Source organism: Melanerpes formicivorus, unplaced genomic scaffold, assembly GCF_026170545.1.
Source record: "Melanerpes formicivorus ecotype bairdi unplaced genomic scaffold, bMelFor1.0.p_v2 SCAF_1, whole genome shotgun sequence".
Taxonomy (NCBI): domain Eukaryota; kingdom Metazoa; phylum Chordata; class Aves; order Piciformes; family Picidae; genus Melanerpes; species Melanerpes formicivorus.
Window position 1 is genome coordinate 38,283,379 of NW_027142353.1, and position 25,268 is coordinate 38,308,646.

At 41.9% G+C, this 25,268-nt stretch overlaps 1 long non-coding RNA gene across 1 annotated transcript; it reads right to left on the reverse strand.

Annotated features, from left to right (window-relative positions):
- Positions 1–222: 222 nt before the first annotated feature.
- On the reverse strand, positions 223–25,153 carry LOC137441264 (uncharacterized). The gene is made up of 3 exons (XR_010987364.1): positions 24,695–25,153; positions 7,162–7,280; positions 223–2,153 (listed from the first exon to the last, which is right to left on the reverse strand). It is a non-coding gene; the product is annotated as an uncharacterized lncRNA (long non-coding RNA).
- Between the last annotated feature and the right edge of the window lie 115 nt (positions 25,154–25,268).

A 25,268-nucleotide genomic window follows, 5' to 3' on the forward strand; every position in this document is an offset into this window, starting at 1 on the left:
TTGAAGTTTCCCCCCCAACATTAACTTTGCCAGACCAACTCAGTTAGAAGCAAATGAATCTGTATTTACAGGCAAAATCTACACTCTACAATGGAATGCAATTAATATGTACAAAATATACAGTATTTACAGTATTATACAGATATTTACAATTAGCAAACAACAAGAAAACCCCCCTGGTCAAGAGACCAGGGAAGACATTCCACTGCCCCCACCCCCCCATCCTGTCCCAAGAGAGAGAGGAGCAGAGAGAGAAGCAGTGGGCTAGACTTAGCCAAGGTCAGCCAAAGCACGCTATCTCTCTGGAGTGAAGCAAAACAGCTAAGATCAGAAGAGAAGAGAAGAGAATAGAAAAAAGGAAAGAATTGTTATGGTACAGCTCCTCTTATTTCAGACATTTATCAAATAAATTTGTTTAGAATAATATTTTGTTTTCCTTTTTACACCAAATAGTGATTTATTTATATTTTTCCTACCTTTCTGCTCAAAATCTGTAACTGAATTTTAAAGGCATAGCCTAAAACCACCACAGATTGTCTTAAAGAAGAACCTAAAAATACATCAAATGCTTCCTGATAAATACTTTTCCATGTACACCATTTCTGCATTTGTCATGGGGCTGTCATGAGAGTGAAATGTTCTACCAGTCACTCTCCCTGCTAAGACTCCTGGCACATAATGGCTGTGTTTGAAAGCCTGGGATTTGAATGCCAGTACATCCAAAGCAGAGGAAACCCAAAGAACTTCATCACTCTAATGGGGATGTGGGAAAGCTTTCTGGTTTAAAAAAGGAATAATAATAAAAAAGCCTGTGAAAACTGGTAACTCTACATTTATGCCTGGTGCTATGTGATCCTTCCTCCCTTTGAGTTACAGTGGATACCTTGTTCTACCTTCAGAAAACATCCGGCTCAGTGGAAGAAGGATGTTTGTTCTGTTCCTCTGAAAAAGTTTGAAGCAGAGCCCAGTTTGGGGGCCCTGATGAAAGGCTTTGTGATGCCACACTCCTTTGAGGAGATTTTGAAGGAATTTAATTTGCTGTGAGATACAAATGAAACCATTTACTTGAACAGGTTTCTCCCTTTTGGGTGTAACACAATCCTTCTTTCAAGCTGGTGGATTCCTGTCATCCCATTTTGCTGAGGCACACACCAACTTCTTGCACATAGTAAGTTATAATGTTGAAAAACACAGACCGCTCTGGCTAGCATGGCTGGGTTATTTGCAATTACAAATTACCAGAAATTTCAAATTTGCTGGCCAAATTTTTTGTCCTAGCAACATAATTCTCAATTGATAATCTAGGTCACCTGGATATTTTAAAGTCTGATATCATTCTTTCTTTCTTTGTGATGACTGAAGAAAGTATTAAAAGAGTTTGTGGCCATCTGTTTTGTATTTATCCTGGAAAAGAAATTGGAGAACTGGCAAAACTCTTATATAAAGTAACCAAAAAAGAGTCTTAACAGGACAAAATATTTTATCCTTTGTTTAAAGTGTAGAATGTTAATTTATTTCTGTTGTTGCTATCCATTAACTCTGGCATATACCCTGAAGAAAACCATCTCTGTTCAAGATCCTATGCCTTACATTCATTTAACTGCTCACTGCAAGGGGGTTGGACTAGATGACCTTTAAAGCTACCTTCCAGTCCAAACCCTTCTATGATTCTGTATGTTCAACAGATACCAAACCCACTGGTTAGAAAAAGGCAAATGATCACCATGCTCCACCAGCACACCCTGACTCTTCTAAAGCCATTTGGGAGAGATCTTGTATCTACCACAAAGCTAGAAAGGCTTAAGATCATTGCTATCAATCAAGCTTCTTGTTTGTTAAGCAACAAATGAAATGGATCAGATTGTTTCTGTTCCAGCTACTGTTTCATCTTGGCATGTTCCTTTCAAGCATTGCTATATGACAGTGGCAACATTTTTATTTATTTAATTGGAAAATGTCCTTGTGAAGATATCCACTACTTCATTTGGGGGGGCAATTTAATGGTATTCAAAACAGGTTTTAATCCTTCTCTCGCTGCAGCACAGGAAGCTACAGAAAGCTGGTTTCATTTTCAACATCTCAAGCAGGAACAGTCCACATCTGGGTTTGACTTCTTTTGATGACATCCAAGAAATTCCATTGCTCAAGGAATTCTGCAGAGAAACACAAGGAGAGAAAATTACCATTACATAAGGCCTTGGTCTGGATATCTTGGACTAGGGAAACTAGCCAGAAACACTGTCTTTATCATATGTGATGGACTCGGACCCTTTGAGGTCCACTAATGCTGGTCTAACAGGGATGATGCAGGTATGCCTCCTCTAAAAAAAATCTCAGCCCCAAGAGTAATTACATCCAGTCTGGCCTCTAGCATAAATTTAAGGAAACTCAGCATGACATCATTCTACTGATCATTACTCCAGCAATCAAATCTTACAAGCAAATTTCAAATTTGTAAAAGAGTATTTATAAAGACCGTAATCTTGCCCAAGAAGAAACTCTCAATAATAGCCTCAATGCATTATACAGAATGAACACAACTGATTAGATACTCTACATAAACATGCTGTTGGCTTTGTGATTTATCCATTGCAATACAAGGAAAATATTGTGTGAAAATTCACTTTAAACATTTCATTAACCTTCTTAACTTTGACCCAGTATGATGACAATATATTTTACATAGAAAATACATGTCTCTGTCCCCACAGTTTCTGATCATAGAACAAATCAATGTGGATTTTCCAGCTGTACCAGCTGAGGAAATTAAAGACCCTCCTCAGCAAAGCACTTAGCATCTTGTTAGCTTGAATAGCAACCAGGGAAATCTTTAAAAAAATAAATGACCCCTTTCCTTAATGAGAAGTTAGGGGCAGCAAATAAACAAATTTGCATATGGGAAATACTTATTATTCACTAGCACTGCATTTCCTGTTCAAACTGGCAACAGAGAAGAATCTAATTCTCTACAGTGTTTTACTGAGGAGCTAGGAAGCTAATGGGAGAGGGAAGATACTACTCATGCCTATCTCAGAAAACAGGCTAAAGCCAGCATTGGTAATTCTGCTGAAGCACCTCCATATTCTACATTAAATGGGCTCTTATTTGCTTGTTTAGATTTATATCTAAATAAGACAGGTCTGAGTATGGCTCTGGATTAATTATGGTGGATTCTAATAATACAAATAAAATTTAAAAAAGATGGAATAGCTTCAAGGTCAAAGGTTAACTATGCCAAGATTTCCAAAGTGTCTGTGAGTTTTGGTATGACCAGTTTATGCTGTGACAACTGAAAAGGGCTTAATTTCACAGCTGAGGAGCACAGCTTTTCCATAAACAAGTTATCTGAGATATTTCAAAGAAGGCCACTCAGATATTAAAGATGTTATTACATTCAATTCAGTTAAAGACCAGAAAATCTTAGCTACAGGGGAATCAGTGTCTTAATAATGTTGCAAGCTGTGTGAGATAACCACCTTGGCTTTACTGTCCAGGCCTGCTCCTAGTGAAGCCTCTTTGGATGAAAGCATGAAAACATGGATTGCTTTAAATAATGCAAAAGGATATACCATCTATGAAGCAGAAAAAACTTATATTCCTCTCACTGTCATTCTGCCCCTGTACACTGCACTGGTTAGGCCACACCTTGAGTACTGTGTCCAGTTTTGGGCCCCTCAGTTTAGGAAGGATGTTGACTTGCTGGAACGAGTCCAGAGAAGGGCAACAAAGTTGGTGAGGGGCTTGGAACACAAGCCCTATGAGGAGAGGCTGAGGGAGCTGGGGCTGCTTAGCCTGGAGAAGAGGAGACTCAGGGGTGACCTTCTTGCTGTCTACAACTACCTGAAGGGAGGTTGTAGACAGGCAGAGGTTGGTCTCTTCTCCCAGGCAGCCAGCACCAGAACAAGTGGACACAGACTCAGGCTGAGCCAGGGGATGTTCAGGCTGGAGGTCAGGAGGAAGTTTTACACAGAGAGAGTGATTGCCCATTGGAATGGGCTACCCGGGGAGGTGGTGGAATCACCATCACTGGAGGTGTTCAGGAGGAGACTTGACAGGGTGCTTGGTTGCATGGTTTAATTGATTAGGTGGTGTTGGATGATAGGTTGGACGCGATGATCTTGAAGGTCTCTTCCAACCTGGTTTATTCTATTCTAAAATCCAAACAGTATTGCTCAGATGTCCTCTTTAGAGAAAGTATGTCACCATTTTGGCAGCTACCCAGAGTGTGCATTTTGTGTCCAAAGTTGAGGAAAAAATGCCATAGAGGCAAATGATTTTGCAGGAAGATTGACACAGACAAAAGGAAGAAAAAATGGTTGGAGTATTTTTAACAGCACCAAATATTTCACAGAGTTTTACTTCCAAAGGCCTGGCTGTGGCTTTTGTGTAGTTTCATTTGTACTTTGCTAGATCCCAGTGTCTGATCTGCCTCTCCTGTAGCTATGTTTTTTTTTGGTATCTCAGGATTAGCATATGGTAAAAGTTGTATCTTGGAGATCTCAAGGCAGCATTTTCAGCTACACTCACCAATATCTTATGTTAACAAGATCAGTAGCAGTGTGTGAGTTATATGACCAGGGGAACTACTCAGCTTGGGCACCTCATCAGTCATTAGGAGTCACTGTAAAAGGGATAGGTTTCCAACAGAGACTGAAGGCAGATATCAAATGTAATAGCAGCCAGAATTAAATGTCTTCAGTTGTGAGGGGCTTTTGTTTAAATAGCTGTTTAAATGGCATAAGACTGGCCCACTACAAACTTGTGGCTAATTCACATGCAGCATTGCACATACAAAGCAAACCCAGAAAACTACGTCCTCTTTCTCTCAGCTGCACAAGTGCCCCAGTGCATGTGGTCTGCCCTGTTCCAGTGATGCACATAACCTACAAATCTGCTGGGATGCCATGTGTGATATAAACAGCACAAAGCAGCAAGAACATGCTGGTAAGTCTGGCTTGGAAGAAAAGGGTGCACATACAGGTCAGGGATGTGAAGACAGACTGTAGCTTGGTTTAAGTGCTGTGCATTTAAATCTGCAGAGAAAGCATCTGACAGAGAGTTGTGTAAAGAGTTTGAAGCTCCAAACCCACTATATCACTGACATTCTGCCTGTGTCAGCAGGAACATCCTGCTGCACTGGACAGGCAGTCTGGCATTGGTGGAAAGGGAGGAGAAGGAGTGAAGGACAAAGCCGAGAATGGAGCACAAAGATGAAGATAATGTCTTCAAGTTATCCACATTTCTGGCTTTTATTTGCACATTGTCTTTATCCTCCCTGCATCCCACAACAAGTTGTTATTGCTGTACTCTCAGGAAGAGAACTGTTCTATCATGAATATGGATCCTAAATCACACAAGCCTTCCTACAGTTCCTATGGGACATTGAACATACAAGTTTTTAAATCCACTCTCCACTGTCTCTTCAGTGCAAGAGCATGAAGCCATCAGGTGAAGCTATCAGAAGCAACATGTGGAACAAACAAAAGGACATGGCTCTTCAGCACTTTGGACACTACCCCTTTTGTCTCTGTTTTAAGGATGGGCAGTAGCCCAACTCTGAAATAACTTCAAAGCCGTACCTCAGAAACGAAAGAGGCTTGAAGAAAGAAAGCAGAGCAAAAGAGAAGTCAAATGACTACAGAGAATAGTGACTGAAAATAAGGAAAGAGATGGCAACAAGGTTTAAAAATTTACACGTAAAAAGCTGGAGAAGGACAAAGAGCAAAGGACTCCCAACAGCACCACCACTGTGGTAAGCTGCTGCAACAGCAGTGCTATTCTGTTCAGCAGCAGGAAGAAGAACAGAAACAATCTTTACACTCTTGTGTAAATTAAGTTAATCCTCCTGTTAACACAACTGGCTGGCTTGGCCAAGGCCAGAAGGAGGTAAATTATAAGGTCCCAAAATGTGGTGAGGTCTTAGGTGGAACAAGTGTAAATAAAAAGGTGAGGAAAAAAGTGGAGCCTCAGAAAGAGATTCTAAGAGAGCAAAAAGAGGGAACACAGACTAGCAAACTTGATCTAAATGTGTGTTAGGAATCACTTTGCAAAAAAAGGCATAAGTCAAAAACCATCTTGGGCTGTTCTATGAATACATTTGTGTCAGTTAACCACAGAATCATAGGAGGGTTTGGGTTGAAAGGGCCTTTTAAAGTACTGGTTAGTCCACCTGCCGTGAACACTGACATCTTTCAGTATAGCAGGTTGCTCAAAGTCCCATCCAGCCTGACCTTGAACACTTTCAGGAATGAAGCATTGCAGTTCTCTCTGCAACTTGTTCCAACACCTCACCAGCTTCATAAAAATTCTCACTGCTTGATTGGGAGTGTTCTATTTCATATGCATAGCAATCAAAGGGATTAGATCAGAATATAAACTGGGAGACTGGATACCAAACTAACCAAGATCAGCAAACCAGAAAACATGAAAAGAACAAATCTCACTCTTAAGACAGTTGAGTAAAAAATGCTCTGGATAAAGGAAGTGAAGGCACTGAGATACGTGGAAGATGACTGGATTCTCCTTGGGTGTGTTTTCAAACAGAGCTTGGTACAGTTGTGGTAGTCCTGAAAAGTTAGGGATCCTGGCCACAGGGCTGCATCCACAATTAATACAAGAATCAAGAAGAGACAAAAAGTACATGGAGAAAGTTTAAAAGAAAATAATAGGTTAAGAAAAGTACATCTCTCTGTCTTATCTGTGACATTTAGAAATCATCTATCACCTTGTTTTCTAAACCTCAAGCAAAATTAAAGAATTACAGTGTTGAGCCACACCATGTATTTCCCTTTGCTCCTCTGGAATGACAGTGGTAGGTGAACTGAGTCTTAAACAGATGATAGATAGTGCCATCTCCTTACTTCTCCAGAAACTGGAGCCATTACTGAGGCAGACGGATGGAGGAAGACCAGTTTGTAGCATAAATTTAGATGCAAGAACACAGATTCTATGCCAGGTACCATCTGTTTTAGAGGCTCATTTGGATTATTTTTAAGTATAGGAGGTATGTTCATCTTACACAGAATTCATAATTCTCTTGGGGAATTCTAACCAGTTCTCACAAGGAATGTCTTGTCCTAAGGGTGAGGGGAAGATATCTGTATATCACCATGACTCATAAGTATATAGTCTGGTTTGTCCCCGTGTACTCAGATTACATACCTTGTTCACTGGGAATTACGGTCTTTGCAAAGCATTCCAAATTCTGCTTAATTGAATCAGTGTAATTTTATCTTTCTTAATGAACTGGCCTTTCCCTCTGTGAGCCAGGAATGCATCAGCTGCAACAAGAGAAGGGAGGGTTCACCGGTGTCAAAGCAAACTTTCCATTATCACTTTTGTTCACATTTGTTCTACACCCGTTAACCAGCAGCTCTTCTTCTCGAGGTCCACTTCAATTCAGCAAATTTTGCAAGAAGTCCTGTCACTTACAGCCACCTCACTATACTTGTAAATACAGGCTCCTTATAAACTCTGTGTCACTTACTAGCTGTCTCCTGTCTCTGCAGTGACAAACTGCAACCTTCAACTCAGACTGATGGAAAATTTATACCATCACAAAACTCAACACTTACCTCCTTTTGTCATCCCCAGGACCTCACAGAGACCTGAGTTTCAAAGGCTGTGACAGTGCTGCTTTTAACAGGCCCCAAGGAATTGTATGAGTTTGCCCCAGACCTGTCCCTGCATCCAAATATTCCTCTCCCTACTTCAGCTAGAATTTAGTAAATTTGGCTGCTTTCCAAGAACAGAAACACAGGAGAGAATATTGCCTTTAATCTCCACATCTTGCTTTCCTCATCAGTAAAAGAAGGATAATAAAATACATTTGCAAACCTCTGAGAAGTGTTGTAAAGGATAAATTAGTTAATGCCTCTAAAGTGTTCTGTAACTGCCTAAAATGTTGTAATTAAAAGGGTGAGCACCAAGTGAGAAAGAGCTCATGTTCAGAGCTCAAGTGACACTGAGCTGCAGCCTTAATGAAAAAGAGCCATTTGAAGAACAACTGTGCTGTATACTGAGCTGACTCTTAATACTGATGAAAAGATTGTATTGGTGGAAGTGCAGGAAAGCCACCATCCATGAAGAGTGTCATCCATGTTGGCCTAAAACTCTTCCTTTGCTCAGAAGAAAAACAACCAGTTGTGGAGGTGCAAACAATGTCTACTTGACATGACTTCTGAGGTGTAAGCAGGTATCAGGAAACCTGTTGTGCACAGCACAAGTTGTATGCTTGATCTGTGACCAGATGTGACTGAGTGTGTGTGACTATGCAAAGGACAATAAAAGAGGCATTATCAGCAGCCCTAATCTTAAAACATCATGACTCAGATATCATTACCATGAGATTTGCTTTAAATTCCCTGTATTTCCTATAGACAGCAATTGCAGAGAGGGTTTGGTCCCCCTTCCTTCTGACTTCTGAGTCCTGAATTTGTAACTCCCTTCTTTGCAACTTTGAAGACTAGAAACTTTCAAATAGATAAACAAAAGTTGAATTCCTCACTCAATTCCAGAAGCTGGGGTTTAAGTGTAAAATGCAAAGAATTATAAACATCAACAGCAGAGCTAACAGCTTGGCAAAGTATCCTCTGTTCTTGGCAAAGGATTCCTACAGGTGGCAAGTTTGGGCTGTGGTCTGTCTGTTTCTCCTAAGGCACAGAAAGAGGCAAGTTAAGGGAAAGACACCTGTCACAACATGATCCCTCAAGTGTGAAATTGCCTCTGTGCAGGGAGGACTATTGCTAAGGTATAAAGGCTGCACAGATTTCTACTGATTTGCTGAGCAAGCAGCTTCAGAAATAGGTATGGCTTCTATCTGTCCTCACATTTTTGAGTCATTAGCTAGCAAGGTTGTGGCTCAGGTGCTTTCGTGCTGCAGGAACAGCTATATTTACAGCACCCAGAAACAGACCGAGGAAGCAGACACCCAATCAGTTTGAAAGCCAAAGAGCTTAGACAGTTCCATTATTATGTTTTAAAATACCTGCAGTCACATCTGGAGAACAGGGCAGGATATGTATTCTCATTCCCCTTCCTCCTCCTTTCCATATAAAAGGTATAGCTATGATGCACTGTCCAAGGCCTAAGGTCATGTTTGCTTTGATCTGATAACAAATTGTATAATACTAGTTGGTTGTCATCAAGAATGAAACCTGCTTGTTTTAACTTGTGCTTTGTCATCAGAAGTGGAAACAAGGATTCCTTCTTTCCAGGGACACACCAAAGGAAGGACAATTTGCAGAAGCCGAATTCCAGGTAACTGGTACTCTGTAGCAAAACCACAAAAAACTCCAGTTTTAATATAGCTTCCAGCTGCCTCTTACCCAGGAAATTCGGATGGTTGTGTGGTGGCATGGACTTGAAACCCAGAAAGTCCCAGAATCTATTCTGTCTTCGGCTACAGGCTTGCTTTGCAACTGCTTATTGGTTTCTAGAGAGGAACTGAAGAGTTCAGTCTTACTTAAATAAATCCCAGGGCATATCACCTTAGGCAAGCTGCTGTACAGCGATAATAGTGTTTACTCCTTAGTTTTACAAGGGTATTGGGGTTGTTATTACAACTGTAGTACTTTGACCATGTAATTGGTATGCTGTCTTTTGCTCTATCAAAAACTGGACTTCGAGATTTATAGCCTCTCAGCCAGCCTTCTTTCCTGAGTGTCACAGGCATCAGGAAATCATGCTCGCCTGTGACAAAAGCTTGTGAGTCAACATTAAATATAGCTTGAGGTTTTGACTCCCTTCTGAACCTCCTTGTTATTACATCACTAGAAGAAAAAGTAACGTGGCTGGAAGCCATAGTTCAAAGATGTGTATTTTATCACTTGCTCTGTGAAAAGCTGGCCCTCTAACACTGCTGAGTTTCTTTATTTTGGAATCAATATTATCAACAAATCATTATTTCCTCCTTCTGAGGCAGATTTTTACTGCAAATAAATATGCTTCAAATTCTGTCATCTTCAGAACTGTAACTCACATTTTATTGCCTGGAATAAAAATACTATTTTCAACATTAATATCCTACCTAAATCAAAGCCTACATTTACCTTGTGACTACAAAACGCTCTGATGCCAGTACAGAACTCCTATACAGCCCCTTGGATATAGGCAGAAGTTCTGATAGATAAAATACTCCTTCAATTAAAAAGTCACTTAAGAATTCTGGGGTTTAAATGCTTCAGCTCTTTCTTGCTATTTGAAACTCTCTAAAGCCTCAAATTAAGATCTAGAATACATAGAATAAACCAGGTTGGAAGAGACCTTCAAGATCATCGTGTCCAATCCATCAACCAATCCAACCAACCTAAACAACTAAACCATGGCACCAAGCACCCCATCAAGTCTCCTTCTGAACACCTCCACTGATGGTGACTCCACCACCTCCCTGGGCAGCCCATTCCAATGGACAATCACTCTTTCTGTATAGAACTTCTTCCTAACATCCAACCTAAACCTCCCCTGGTGCAGCCTGAGACTGTGTCCTCTTGTTTTGCTGCTGGTTGCATGGGAGAAGAGACCAACCTCTGCCTGTCTACAACCTCCCTTCAGGTAGTTGTAGACAGCAAGAAGGTCACCCCTGAGTCTCCTCCTCTCCAGGCTAAGCAATCCCAGCTCCCTCAGTCTCTCCTCATAGGGCTTGTGTTCCAAACCCCTCACCAACTTTGTTGCCCTTCTCTGGACTCATTCCAGCAAGTCAACATCCTTCCTAAACTGAGGGGCCCAGAACTGGACACAGTACTCAAGGTGTGGCCTAACCAGCGCAGTGTACAGGGGCAGAATGACATCCATGCTCCTGCTGGCCACACTGTTCTTGATGCAGGCCAGGATGCCATTGGCCCTCTTGGCTGCCTGGGCACACTGCAGGCTCATGTTCAGCCTACCATCGACCAGTACCCCCAGGTCCCTCTCTACCTGGCTGTTCTCCATCCACTCTGACCCCAGCCTGTAGCACTGCATGGGGTTGTTGTGGCCAATGTGCAGAACTCAGCACTTGGATGTGTTAATTCTCATGCCGTTGGACTCTGCCCATCTGTCCAGCCTGTCGAGGTCCCTCTGCAGAGCCTCTCTACCCTCCAGCAGATCAACCCCTGCTCCCAGTTTGCTGTCGTCTGCAAACTTACCGATGATGGACTCAATGCCCTCATCCAGATCATCAATAAAGATGTTAAAGAGCACAGGGCCCAGCACTAATCCTTTGGGCACACCACTAGTGACTGGCTGCCAGCTGGATGTGGCACCATTCACCACCACTCTCTGGGCTTGGCCCTCCAGCCAGTTCCTAATCCAATGCAGTGTGCTCCTGTCCAAGCCATGGGCTGACAGCTTGGCCAGCAGTTTGCTATGGGGGACGGTGTCAAAGGCCTTGCTGAGGTCCAGGTAGACTACATCCACAGGCCTCCCCACATCCACCAGGTGGGTCACCTGATCATAGAAGGAGATCAGGTTGGTCAGGCAGGACCTGCCCTTCCTAAATCCATGCTGGCTAGGCCTGATCCCTTGGCCATCCTGTAAATGCTGTGTGATTGCACTCAGGATGACCTGTTCCATAATCTTGGCTGGCACTGAGGTCAGGCTGACAGGCCTATAATTCCCTGGCTCATCCAACAGGCCCTTCTTGTGGATGGGTACCATGTTGGCCAGCTTCCAGTCCTCTGGGACCTCTCCAGTGAGCCAGGACTGACGAAAAATGATGGAGAGTGGCTTGGCCAGCTCATCTGCCAGCTCTCTCAGCACCCTAGGATGGATCCCATCTGGCCCCATGGACTTGTGGGGATCCAAGCGGCTGAGGAGAGCTCCAACTCCCTGCTCCTGGAACATAGGGAAACTATGCAGCTCCCTGGCTCCTTCTGCCAGCTCTGTAGGCCAGCTGTCTGGAAGATGTTCTGTCCTGCTAGTAAAAATTGAGGCAAAGAAGGTGTTAAGTACCTCTGCCTTTTCCTCATCCTTTGATACAATGTTTCCCTCCATGTCAACCAAGGAGTGGAGGTTGTCCTTGCCCTTCCTCTTGCTATTAACGTATTTATGGAAGGACTTTTTCTTGTCCTTCACAGCAGAGGCCAGTTTAAGCTCCAAATGTGCTTTTGCCTCCCTAATTTTCTTCCTACATGGTTTAGCAACATCCTTAAACAATCCATCTTAAACAATCCATCTTTCTTTCTGACCAGAAGTCCTGTTGCTTAGTCATTTTGAAAGGCTGAATTTTCACCATTTTATTTAAGAATGGGGAGAAAAGCAGTGGAGCATTCCGTTTCACATTTCTTAACTACATAAATGAGATGACCAGTCACAGGGCACTGGGAAAATAGGGGGGATGGAAGATAAATCATAGTGGAAATTCAGTAACTGCATTTCTCTCTTAAAACAGCCTTTTAATAGTTTCAAAAGTCATTATTTATAGAGCACCACATGCTATAAGAGTTTAACAGGCAAGGCAGACAGAAGGTTTCAGTCCCAAACTGTGGCTCAGTATTCAGTCACTGGACTGCCAAGGACCACTTGCACAATCCCTGAACTCCCACTCTCAGCTGTGTGCTTCCAGCTTTCATCACCTTTACTCTGTGCTGACACACTTTGGAGCCACATCAGGCAACTCCGATCCAACTGAAAAAGAAACTGTGCAAAAAAGGGGAGGTGATATATTTTTTGTATTTTTTGGTCAGATGAATTCCCTTGTTGGTTTCATCATCCAGCAGCATAAACGCTGCAGGCACCAGGGCAGTGTGTGGGGAATGGATGGCTGTAGTGGGAGAAAGAGAGGAGTGTCATTCTCTGTCTACTTAAGCCACCAGCAAAGCCAACAGGATGACTTCACCTCAATGGTCTGAGCACAGACTTCACTTTGGGCATGATGAGTCATTCCCTTCAATAAATGGTACTATTCACAGCAAAGAAAGTGCAAGGTTGTCCCTAGTTCTTGTAATCTTTGTTGGAGCCAGGAGTCATACTACCCATGTAAGACTCCCTCTGGAAAGTTCAATTTAACTTGAATCCCTCTCGGCTGTGGAAAAAAATCAACAAAACCAAACATAAAAGTCAGATCCTAACAGCTCAAAATGCTGAAAGCAAGAAATAGAATCTTACACCCCAGAAACGCAAAGACTCCACCGCCGATGCTATGCCAAATGCAGGGCATAGTAAGCAAGGACAAGATGGAAAGGAAGGAGACAGAGGATCTAAAGATACATTTACTCCACACAAGAAATGAACTAATTGAGTTGACCTACACACTGTAGTTTCTAGCTCATTACTGCACCTACTTGCTTGTTAGGATGCTATAGTGTGCTCTGCAGGTGTAGCCTGGATTTTATTGGTCCTGCAAATTAAAATAAAGACTTCTGGAAAACTGCAGCAGTTGAGGGGAAACGAAAGACATCATTTAAACCTAGGAAGAAGATAACAGGTGTCTGAGTGGATGAGATAGGTGGATTTTATGGCTGGTTTCAGCTGGTTTATGGGGAATGAGAGAGAGCTGTGAGGCTCGTCAGAATTTTTTTTTTTCTGGTATTTCATCATGCATGGACCACCCACCTACCATAGCCAGATACTCACATGGTGTGACCAGTGGAATATTCTAATCAAAGAGAGAGTTGCTATAGCATGATGCTGTTCAAGCTTCAATCATCAAAGCATCTTCTGTTCCTGTGCTACAGCAAATGCCCTTGGAGCTTTTTGGGTCTTGGAGAAGTGTCAGCACAGTTCTACGGCAAAGCATGTGACTCCTGAGACTTGTGCCTTGCATGGGATCAAAGCTGGGTCACTCATAGGAAATCTTTTTCATAATTAACATTTATATAATGACTCCTTTACTGGCCAAACACATGTTTACATGTTTACATTCCTCCAGTCTGTTTTTTAAGAGATAGTGCTTGCCAGAAGTTTTTGTAAGAGCACTGGAAATAGGTCTTTGTTTACAGCTATGCTCCATTTACCCACGAGATATTTAGCAAGCCTCTAAGGGGATAAACGCTCCCAGACATCCCTTTGCTTACCAAAGAACATGTATTCTGCTTTTCTTGAGAGTATGTATCAAGGAGAAGTGACAGAGAGCTTTTGGGGTGACTGAGACATCCTACCTCCTCCAAACCAACGGGATATAGGTTGGAGTAGAAAAGAGAGCTGAGGATCTTTGAGGAAGAATTCTTCCTGTCTTGTTTATTGCCTGTTAAATGGATGGACTATAATAATAATCTTCAACCACTGTGACTATCAGATACATCTTCTAGATGGCTTGATGTGTATTATCATCGAAGTATCAGAAGATGGAAGGTGCTACAAGATTAGGATGTGATCCAGTTGGCTTTTGAGTAACTCTTCTGATACCATGTTCCCCTTCAATCTGGCGCTCAGCCCCCAAACCATGTATACCATTTAATTTTGGCTATAATCACAACATCCCTCAGGACTGCTACAACCTCATGAAGGGTCAGAAAGTCAAATTTGGGAACTGTTGCCTAAGAGTGCTCATGTTGTACTGTGGTTTCTGGAGGACAGTTTTTTTAATAGGCAAACAATCGGTGCAGGGGAAAGTCAGTCCTATGAAGTGATGAGTTGTCCTTTCAAGGAAACAAAATTATCTGCATTAGAGAAACACCAAGAGATATATTCTGAGATGCAATTTGGAAAAGTTTTTTCAGGCAATTGTTTCTTCTAAAGTGATGATATGTCACATCTGGGATTGTGACAATGTTAATGATTGAGGTTTTTTAAGAAAAAAAAAAAAAAGTAAACAATTACACAGACAGCAAAGGTCAGTAAATGTAAAGTGGGTAGCTGTAGAGCTACCAAATAGCTGTAGGTAGCTGTATATTTGTTCCAGTATAGGAGCCAGTGTTGCTCTCAAACTGAGCTGGGCTGTCTAAGGAGAAGTGAATGGTGAGGGCAGTTGCCACATGCACTACTTTATTGAACATCCTCCATAAGATCACTAGCAGAAATTTAAATTTATAGTAGCAAAATTTTGAAAAGAGGCTAGCAATAGTCCTCAAAGATTTTGCTCTGGATTCAGTCCTTACTACTTCAGAAATAATAACTTTTAACCTTTTTTGTAATAGGACCAGTTTGAAGCCCACATCTGATTTCACCAGAGGCTTTCTTATGGGACTATTTTTAAGGTTTTCACGACTCATGACGGCATCTTTGCTTAATGGTATGCATTTGTGAATGCCAGAATCCTGCCCTTGTATTTTCACAAGAAAGTGTCTACTTAGATGCAACAGTTCTGTCATGCACAGGCAGGCACTACATCTAGGCTAGATGTGGCAATTAGATGTTTACTCAGTTGATACTTGTTCCTCTTTAATAAACAACTTATTCCATTTTAATATAACACCTCTAACCTCATCAGAACCCATCTTATGCAACAGAGCACACAGAAAATAAAAAGTGGTGGCTTTTAAGACCTGAACATTTGAAAAAGTTCTCTCAAGTTGAAACGCCTTGCCATTTTCTTTGTGATAAAACCCTGCATTCCCAAATCAATAAAACTATTTGTAGGGGGACGATGCTAGTCTGTGCCAGTAAGAATGTCAGGGTTTGGCAACAGGAGCTTGTTGATTTCACTATGTAAGTAGTTTTCCTCAAGATTTTCATTATCAATCATTTTCTCTCTACTTTGTTTCAGTATTCCACGACTATAAAACTGTGTTTTTCTGGTCTGTTAAAAATATGTGGACTAATCTCAGGTAAACCACCATATTTGATTTAGTCAAAAATGTTTTAATAACATTTTCAGTTAGTGTAGTTAGCTCATGTGCCAAGTGTTACATTTTTTCATTCCCCACAAAATCAGGACAAACTGTACATCTCCTGCTGTGTCTGAAGCTGATTTGGCTAACTTTCAGCTATGCTAATTAAAGAATCCTATTTTTATCTGATTTTAAAGTACTACAGATACACTGCTGGCAATTTTACTTGTTTTGATGCAGAATTAGTTAACTGCGCAAAAAAGTTTGTTTTCTGCTACTCATTTTCACATCCATGCATAGACTCATTCTCAGATATGTGGCACACTTACAAAGTGTTATCAAATCTGCTTGCAGGATAAGGCTTAAGAATATAAATTTGAATAAACTTCAGTAAACAACATCACGGAGCAGAGAAGTTAAATGGAAGAGAACAGCAATAAAGAGGTTTAAGGACCTATACTAAACAAAACTTGCTACAATATAAAAAATTTTGTTTTGAAAAGAATGTTTCTAATGTTTGTGAATATTTTGTTTAGGTGTTAAAAAAACCCTTACTAAACAATGTTTATTAACATAGTACGCTCTAGCAAACAGACTTTAAAAAGAAAAATAAATATATTATGTCCCAGGAGTAAAAGAGTCTTCACAATTTGAAAACAAAAGCCTTAAGATTAGGCAGGCACTGAAGTTGCAGTACCACCTCCCTCCTCCTCACCTATGCAATTTATTTCTATACTGCATTGGTATTGCTGCCCATACTCATAGCTTACAGAGACAAAACCTATTATGTTTGAAGGCGGTGGGCATTTTGCCATAGAGTCGATAGAAACAGAATTTGGCATCTGAAAGCACACTGCATGTGATGAAATATGGACTTGCGAAGTATTTGATCTGTGGTTTTACCTGCCCACACTACTGTTTTCTTTACAGATGTTCTTAGTTAAATGTTCTTTTAGGCATCTGATCTTTCAGGTCAACAAGCTGTTGCACAAACTACTTATCTTCTCCTGTTTCCTCCAACTTAGTTATGTAATCTGAATCAGTTTAATGCCTCTGATACTCATTTTTGCTCATTATCTTTCCCTCCTTTTTGGGTTGTGGGTGCTAAATAATACAGGTACACAGAATGTTCATCAGCATATTGCTTTTGTGGTTCTTCCTCAGTTTCAGCTGCTGGTGCAATGCACAAAGCTTTTAGCAATGAACAGGCTCCCGGAGAATGTTAGAAGTGAATACCAACACATGCAGGGTTAGTGTTTGACTTGAGAATATCCCAGTGAAATCTGAGAGACTATAATCCTTTCTTTTGGATCATTATTCCTTCTTTATTCGTCTGGTAGCAAGCACTGCCAACATGTCTGGCTTTCTAATGAAAAGGGACACTGTATGAAAAGGCAAGGAGGGCTTAATTGATTAGCAAAAGCATGCAGAAGAAGCGGTCGAAAGAGGGTAACTCTTTGGGTAGGTGGATGCAAGAGAAATGAGGTACAGATCCTCTGCTGCTCTTTGTTTCTATGTTGAGATAAAAATGACCAGTAAAAATTCCAGTAATTTTGTGATCCATGGAAAGTGAATTTGTTGGCTTGCAGCCAGGTACCAGTGGAAAGCTTCACATCACACAATTTCCAACTCAGTAGGTCTCTTCTGAACTCACAGAAGTTTCTTGCCAGATTCTGTTGTAGCTTTAAACTGATATGGATTTACCAGGAGGTCACCAAGGAAATGTTAGCCATACTATAGCCCCTCTCCCACTCCATCGCTCTAGTGCTAGCAATTCACTTGTTCCCAGTGCATCATTTCATCCTCTCTTTGGCATCACAATCCCATCTGCAAGCAGTGGGGAGTTGGAAAGGTAATAATATAGATTTTATATAGATGATGGATTTACCTTGATCAACTCTTCCAGGACAAGAGGTAAGCAGGTGAAGATGTTTATTACGTTATACAGCAAAGTTATATAGTCTATCAGAAGGCACGTGTCACATCTCAACTGGTCATTTTCTACTGGCATGCATGTAATTAAGGCATACAATAGGTCAACATAACAAAACAGTATTTTAACACACCCAACCAAATTCTGCCTAGTTTCTCTATTTCAGTTACAAGGTGTTTACATTACCCTCAGAGTCAAAGACAAAACATAGTTTTCTCTAATTTGAGCAAAGGCAAATCTTCCCTACAGCATTCCAAAATAATCTGAAAACAACTTCTTCCCAGAGGAAAGAAGGCAGAGCTGTATCTATTCTCCTATATTTGGCCCTCCACTGTGGGATCTCCCTGAGCCAAATAAGTATCATGTGGGTTCCTGACATAGCGTTGAGAAGGGAGTGCAGTATCCCTGCCATTCACATCTGGCCCACATCTAGCCCTGGCCTAAGTGGAAATAACAAGAACACATAATGCCATCACTTCTAGACAGAGGTCACAGCTCAAGCACATCATCAAGACAAGCCTGCACCACTGCTGCTCAGAATCACAGAATCACAGTGTTAGGGGTTGGAAGGGACCTCAAAAGATCATCTAGTCCAAACCTCCTGCTTTTTGAGCTCTAAGAAATAGAAGTAGGAAACACAGGATGACAATGAAGTTGGGAACAGTCACTCCAATATTACTTGTAATTCTTGGCTTTTCAGGTCCTGAAACCCCAATTTTAAATACCCAGTTAATTTCTCTTTTTATGCTTTTCCTCTGTTTCACTGAAGAAAGCACTTTCATTTATATGGTTGTGTATACTGGAAAAAATAGGACAAATCTTCTATTGGTTTTAAGATTAAGAATAGCTTATACACCAGCAGAATGTTGGGAGGCATTTAGTTAATGTCCTTTTGGTGCAGTAGTTTGATTTAATCAGCACCAAAGTCTGCCCACACATAAATGCAGTCACTGACCCTTGAAGCAGAGAGCCAAACACTGATAGCCTGACTCACTCCACTGAGCAAGATTCAGATCTCACATAAAGGCCAAGGAGTGGGACCTACCTATATAAGACTTGAAACCAACTCCTTGTCATAAATGGATTTATTCCTCTGAGGAAGGGAACCAGTATTTACTTTTGCTGCATGGACCCAGTCGTGAGAATACTTTTCACACATAGGTTTTCTTCTGGGTGAGAAGCCCTATTCAAGACAGCATTGGCAGGACCAGACCCAGCTATTTACTCTCTATAGTTGGCATTGCCAGTATCAACATTTTTGTTTCAGCTCCACATCAAAATTCATGTGGGTGTAAAGCTTTCCCAGACACAGAGCATGAGCACATGAGCCTCAACATAAATGAGGGACTCTATTAAGCTCTGCTGCACGTATGTGTGTGCAAGAGTGTGAGCGTAAGTACCAATTATAGTTTGGCAGCACGCTGAAGTGGCTGTTCTGTTCATATCCTGTATTTTCATTTGCTTATAACTTTCCTTAAAAATATTGCTTTGAGGCTCAAGTGTGTCATGATTGCCTTTGGCTCAAAGGTGGATGAAGAAAATGATAGGCGCTGCTTCTGAGTTACAGGAGCCTGAAAGGAATGCAGCTCCTCCTGCACTAGCCCTGCTGACTTGGCGCTTGTGAACTGGCAGGGGAGAGAAATGAATGACAGTGCCCTCTCAGAAGTACCCAGAGAATGATTCTTATCAAATGCTATCTCCTGCCAAGTCTCATGAACACTGCCAGCCTGGAATGATGGGGAGATGTATTTGGCAGCAAATGTTTTTTAGATAAAACTTGGGGGAAGGGATTGAGACAGGGTCACTAGATGAGCCACTTGCTTTTCCTGTATAAAAGATGGTCTCTAGAGACAGGGTCACTAGATGAGCCACTTGCTTTTCCTGTATAAAAGATGGTCTCTAGGAGTTCGAGGTAAGTATATTGGTAGGGCTGTTTTGCAAGGTTTGCTTTTTCACTGGGAGTATCTGAGTGAGTTACTGTGAGAGTGCCTGCTGCTGAGAAAGGATGTGTAACAAAAAGTCCTCAGGAAAGACCAGCAGGAGTGCATTAGGAATGCTCGCTGATGGGCAATGCGTGGCAGACACAGGGGACGGCATACCTCTGGTTCTTCAGAGGTGTCAGTGTTTGACACATACACTGGAAAGTGTGAACAAAATGTAGAGGAGATTGTTTCCTTTCTATCTCACACATGAAAAGACATTTGTTACATGCATTTGTCAGTTAAGTAGCAATTCTGAATTTGAAAGCATTTGGTTATAGTGTTAATGACATGATCAACTTTGCAACGTGGAAGTTTCATGTCAGGACAAGGAGGCAAAGGTGTTATAACACACAACAGAATTCCACTTCTACTTAGATCTTTGCATACAAAATGGGAGCTCCTACCCAGATACCCTACCCTTAATTGAATGCAGTGAAATTAGTTCCAATTGCTCCCCTCCTGTGAAATCATATTGACTCACTCTTCTCCCTTCCTACCTGCTTTTCTCATGTCAAAATTACATTAGCTCTCAGGCAGCTGCTTTATTGCTTGACGAAGTCAGCTTCATTTTGGGGAACAGAACAGCAAGGGACATAAAGTACTTGTTAACTGGATCTATATGAGAAGGTGACACAAGCTGCAACGCTGAGAAGGATATGCATGAGGAAGAACATTGGATATTAGTCTTACATGGAAAGGCACAAAAGAGGAAATGTGAGGTGAACAAAAGAAATATCAAAGATATCACCATTTCCAGAAAGAGGTAAAAAAATAAGATAGAGATGTCTGATTCAAGGTGGACTTGGGGAAGTTGGCTTTGTCTGCAGGGATAAGGTTTGGACTAGATGTGAGGACAGTGAGGAGCTAAAGGAAAAGCAGGTGCTGTGATAGGAATGCAGAGCAATGAGTAACTTCAACAGGAACATTCTGGATAGGCTTCAGGTGAGAATTTAGATGGAAGAGGGTGGTGTATTTGAAGCACGAATGAGCTGAGCATGGTATTCCATGATCATGTTCTGTTCTCAATATGAACAGGATCTGAATGATCATTCAGAAAGAAAGGGGCTCAGTACTTAACATCTGAAGGATCAGAAGCATAAATTGGATACAAGAGAAGCAGAAATAAAATCTGGTGGGTCATCATGTTACACATGTGCAAGAGGACTGTTGGAGGTGTAAAGAAGCACATCTGGAGTAGTGGAGAGAGGTATCAATTAAAAAAGTAGCCCAGTTCTCGTGTGTGTCATGGCTATTTTGCTATATTCCAGCAGTCTTCCATGGCCATGCCACCTCCTCCCCTTACGTGTGACCTGGCCACATTGCACACTTCTGCTGCCTGCCTGTTGAAAGCATAAATGAGTAATAAGAACCATACATCTGGGCTACTTTATTTCATTGTCCCAGGTGTTACTTTAACCATAACTTTTCTATGTCCTAATTTCTTTATGTTTATCTTCTTACAGGTGTTACAAGAACAAACTAATTACTGTACAGAAAATTATTTTATGAAATTGCTATGATGATGTAAATTATACTCAGTTCTTATTATAGCCAAGCTGTAGCATGACTAAATCACAGAATCACAGAATGGTAGGGGTGGGAAAGGACCTCTGGAGATCATCTAGTCCAAACCCTCTGCCGTAGCAGGTTCACCTAGAGCAAGTTACACAGGGCAGCATCCAGGCAGGTTTTGAATGACTCCAGAGATGGAGACTCCACTACCTCTCTAAGTCGCCCTTTCCAGTGCTCTACTACCCACAAATCCCTCAGCCTTTCTTCATAAGAGAGACGTTCTAGTCCCTTAATCACCTTCATAGCCATTTGCTGTACCCTTTCAAGCAGTTCCCTGGCCTTCTTGAAGCAGGGAGCCCAGAACTGGAGACAGTACTGCAGTCTATGAAATGTCATTCATAGGAAAGGAACATTGGGTAAATCTTTGCCAGACTCTGAAAATAATCTGAAATGATGATACTGGGATTAAATGGGCAGAGTTCTACTAGGCTGGGCAAAATTAGGCTACTCAAAAGTACATCAATAACCGTAGATTGGTGTATACAGTGCTCTTGCCCTACAGCTGCTCTGGAGTTCTACATTGCTAGGGGAGCACAAGAAATGAACACGGGTATATGTTATAGCTAGCTACATTTGGGAAGCTAAAGAGCTGGTGTTTCCCTGGTGTTACAGTCAATTCATATCTTATGTCTCCCAGTACCTGGGGCTCACACAAAAATTCACCTTTCCTTAAAAGTTGGGGGAGATACTGTAATGCTGAATAGCAAGTGAAACAATGGTGATACTTGAAATAGGTCAAGGGAAACATCTGGGCTGTAACATGTTTCCAAACCATTTATACAATATCAAAAGAATGGTTCCTAGCCTTACCCAGGTGGCTTCACTGCCTCTGATTTTCCTCCCCATTGTCAGGTCACTGTCTCACTTGGTATTTCTTTCAGCAATTCCACCTCTGTTTCATCAGTCCAGCCCAGTTTCAAAGTTTTGCCTTTCTGCAAATTTTCCTCATCAAGGCTCCTTCACTTCCCAGATTATGCCTATTAGGGGCCTTTTTGTTTGTTTTGGTTGATTGGTGGTTTTTTGTTTTTTTTTTGGTTGGGTTTTCTTCTGGTTTTTCTGGGTTTTTTTGGGAGTTGGGGGTGGGGGTTGGTTTGTTTGGGGGGTTTTGTTCTGTTTTGTTTGGGGTTTTTTTGTTTGTTCAGGTTTTGCTTGTTGTTGCTATTTCCAGATCTGCCTTCAAATTCTTGGTAATGAGCCAGCTTGTTCATTGTAACATGCTCAGCTTTGTGCCTCACTAGTTTTGTGCCCCAGAAGGGATGATTACTAATATGCCTGAAATTCAGCCAAAACACCTGTTTTAATTCTGAAGTTATGCCTGAATAACAGTACCCCAAACCCAACAGCTTTCCTAATTGTTTGCCATAGTATCACGTAGAGGAAGGGCATGGATGTCACCAGCACTGGAAACACCAAAGCAGACAGTCGAATGCAGGCATTACAGTGTGGCAGACACCACACAGAGTAGAAATGACACAGTTGCAAGAAAGTGATATACATAATAAATTACAGAGGCTGTGCTGAGTCAAGGTTTTCAGCACCATACAATACAGAGGGAGAGAAACAGCCCTGTCAGCTTGTCTGTCCTTCCAGGATAGATGGATGCCAGTGAAATGCTGACATTTTGGGAGCTTATGAATGTAAGATACAGTGGTTTTGCAGGACCTGGATGCAGTCTCTGGAATAACTTTTTACAAGAGAAAAGAAAGTTGTTTATGTTTGCCCCTTTACTAAATACAGGTCTCCCATCTCTGCATTAGTTTCTCTTCAGATAGTACTCCTTTCTCCATTCACTCCCAAGCACAGTCAGGTGCACAAACAAAAACAAATGACTTATAAACTAATCAAACTTGTTTTAATAATAATAAACCAGGTTGGAAGATACCTTCAAGATCATCGTGTCCAACCCATCAACCAATCCAACCCACTCCATCAAGTCTCCTCCTGAACACCTCCAATGATGGTGACTCCACTACTTCCCCGGGCAGCCCATTCCAATGGGCAGTCACTCTTTCTGTATAGAACTTCTTCCTAACATCCAACCTAAACCTCCCCTAGTGCAGCCTGAGACTGTGTCCTCTTGTTCTGGTACTGGCTGCCTGGGAGAAGAGACTGACATCCGCCTGTCTACAACTTCCCTTCAGGTTGGAAAGGAAAAGAGATAATATTTTGATTTCAATTTCCAAATCTTTGAGAGGTGCTCAGATATTATCTATCATGGTGCTTCAAACTCCTCACTGGAATGGTATCATGGCTCCCAAGCCATTAAAAAGCAGCAAACAGCTACAAAAACTTGCTTCCTCACCACTTCTGTCTCCATTTTTCCTTATGAACAGTAATAACAAGAGGAATTTTAACCCATGGGGTAAAACTGTGAGGTTTCTGTCACTTTTTGTCCCCTCAGGAACAAGATATTTTGTCCAAGTCTGGTCTCAAGTAACTCCTAGAATGACAAGTTTCCCCTGTTTGGAAAGTTTCACTCTTCCTTGAGAAAGCAACAGGCAAAATCAGAGAACCGACAGAGCCTAAATTACTTAGGCCAATGCCTACTTCTCTCAACAGCATCTTGAAGTGGGGTGTTGAAATCCTGGTCCTAGTTGAAGTTAGCATAAAAAATGTCAGCAATGTGGAAATTATTTATATCTCTGATTTATAGTATAATTTGAAAACAAAAGGATGGTATCTTCACAGTGATATGTGCTGCTGTATCAACAGTCTATAGCAGTCTCAGTCTTTTCATGGCACAAAGCCTTGTACTAAAGCTGTCACATCTGAGAGTCCACTGCTGTATATGTTTGATTTATTTCCCCAGTATGGGTATTTGGGACTCCAGAAGCAATTCAGGAGCCAAGAAATACAAACATGACAATATCTTCAAAGAGCCTGGCATTATGGAGGAAGCAAGTTCTGCATGTGCAAGCATTCCTTCCACATACAAAGCAATGGCATTATTTGGGTTCAGCTTTCATCAGATGTCCTTCCTCTGACACCGATTTTCCTTATGCATTATAAACAGATAATCCTACTTACATATCCTGTCAAGCAGGCAGAGACGAGTATCATTTGGATACTACTTCTGTTTAAGTTGCCTAATAAATATTTCAGTGGTTTCATGGATGAGGGACAGTTCCAAGCCGACTCTTCACGAGTCACTTCTGTTCGAATCCTGTGGTTTCGCTGTACCGTTCGCTGCTGTGCGTTTGGGAGGGGGAACAGCCCTATTGTCCTAAGTAATGGAAGTTGCAGATAGCTGGGAGGCTGTGACTGCATTTTGGCAATGCGCAGCAGGAGGTAATGACTCCAGCTCCTCTCTGTTCTGCCACTGTGTCTGGGTCATACAGGTACCAGGCTTACAGAAGACAGGTTAAGGAACAGTTACCTGACTTCTATGAACAGACACGCTAAGTAACTTCGTACAAAATCCCAGCAAGCCAGGGACAGAGATACAAAATCCAAGAGCCCTGGGAAGCATTAGCCAAGTAGCAAAACAGTCGGAGGCTTATCATGAAGGACCTGAAACCCACCTTTTTTCTTATGCTTGCTGTGATGTACATTCGAGAAATTTTTGGCAAGCCTTCAAATAAAAAGTAACTCTGAGAAGCATGATCGCAGCAGCCACAAAGCTCCAAACTCCTCACTGCCTGTCAACTGATTTTTCTTTTACACTTCCATTGTCTAAGGCGACACTGAAGGAGTTTCCATAAAACTTTCCAAGCTGAGGAATACGAAAACTTCCTTCAGGGTGAAGAACCCTATCCCCACTTGCTCCACAAGATTTTTACACGGCGCTTTAACCCACTCTGCTGAAACCAAGCACCGGCCCACAAACGATCCCACTCACCCACCACTGGGGAAGAGATACGAAGGAATGGGATACGAGAGGAAGGGACACCAGGCCCCCCCAACTCTGGCATGACCAAGCTTTGGCGGGTTGCGCCCGTCTTGCAGAGGCCCGGGGCGCTGAGGGGCCGGAGCTGACACCACCTCCTCCCTGCCCAGCAGTCGCCCCGCAACGGCTCCGGCCCGTCACACCGGCGCAGGGGCGCGCGGCCCCACGTGACATAACCCCCTCCCCACGGCCTCGTTGCGCTGAGCGAG